Below are 1489 nucleotides of genomic sequence, written 5' to 3'. Positions count from 1 at the left end.
ATATTTTATTTTTATAATTTCATATTCATTTGGATATTTAACATTGTTGAAAAAATCGATGTCATTATTTCGATATTTTTTTTAAATAGAAATATCGATATTTCGATTTAAAATTAAGGAAATTTTATAAAAACCATAAAAATAGTTTTTCAACATTTTAAATTAATAAATTCATATTCCTTTCGATATTTGACATTGTTGTAAATAGCGATACATAAATCTTCTCATATTTCGATATGTTATTTTATAGAAATCCCCATATTTTATGAAAGAAAACTATCATTTTATGAACAACTAAAATAAGGTATTTCAATATTTTATTTTTATGATTCATATTCATTTCGATATTTCACATTGTGGAAAAAATCGATATCGATATTTCTATATTTTTTAATAGAAATATCGATGTTTGGTTTTAAAAGTAAGGAAATTTTATAAAATGCATAGACATAGTTTTTCAACATTTTAAATTGATAAATTCATGTTCCTTTCGATATTTTACATAGTAATTAATACCAATATCGAATATTAGAAACGATATTTCGATATTTTATTTTGATAATTTCATATTTCTTTCGATATTCAACATTGTTACTAATATCGATATAGAAGATTAGAAAAACTATTTCCATATTTTATCATCGAAATATCGTTATTTGGCTTAAAAAGATTAAGAAAATTTTATAAAAAGCTTGAAAATAGTTCGATATTTTAAATTTATAAATTCATGTTCCTTTCGATATTTCCTTTTCATTGTTATTAATATCGGTATAAAATATTAGAAAAGGTATTTCCATATTTTGTTTTTATAGAAGTATCGATATTTTATGAAAGAAAACGATAATATTTTATTAAAAGCTAAAATAAGGTATTTGGATATTTTATTTTTATTATTTCATATTCATTTCGATATTTAACATTGTTGATAATATCGATATAGATATTTCGATATTTTTTTTTAATAGAAATTTCGATATTTTGTTTTAAAATTAAGGAAATTTTATAAAAAGCATAAAAATATTTTTCAATATTTTAAATTGATAAATTCATGTTTTTATCGATATTGTACATTTTGATTAATATCGATATAAAATATTAGAAACGATATTTTGATATTTTATGAATGAAAACTATAACATTTTATCAAAAAAAAAAAGAAGGTATTTCGATATATTGTTTTGATGATTTCATATTCATTTCGGTATTCAACATTGTTGATAATATCGATTTAGATAATTAGCAACGATTTTTAAAATTTTTTTTTAAAAATAGAAATATCGATATTTCGTTTTAAAAGATTAAGAAAATTTTATAAACAGCAGAAAAATAGTTTTTCGATATTTTAAATTGGTTAAATCAGATTCCTTTCGATATTTGACATTGTTGTAAATATCGATATATAAATCTTCTCACAATTACTAGAGCTAACTATCCACAGATTAACATTCATGAGGAAATGAACTACATTAGTGATTCCCAAGCGGTTTTC

The sequence above is a fragment of the Halyomorpha halys genome, unplaced genomic scaffold (assembly GCF_000696795.3).
Source record: "Halyomorpha halys isolate HHAL.00 unplaced genomic scaffold, Hhal_1.1 Scaffold94.1, whole genome shotgun sequence".
NCBI lineage: Eukaryota > Metazoa > Arthropoda > Insecta > Hemiptera > Pentatomidae > Halyomorpha > Halyomorpha halys.
Note: the sequence above shows the minus strand (reverse complement) of the source record.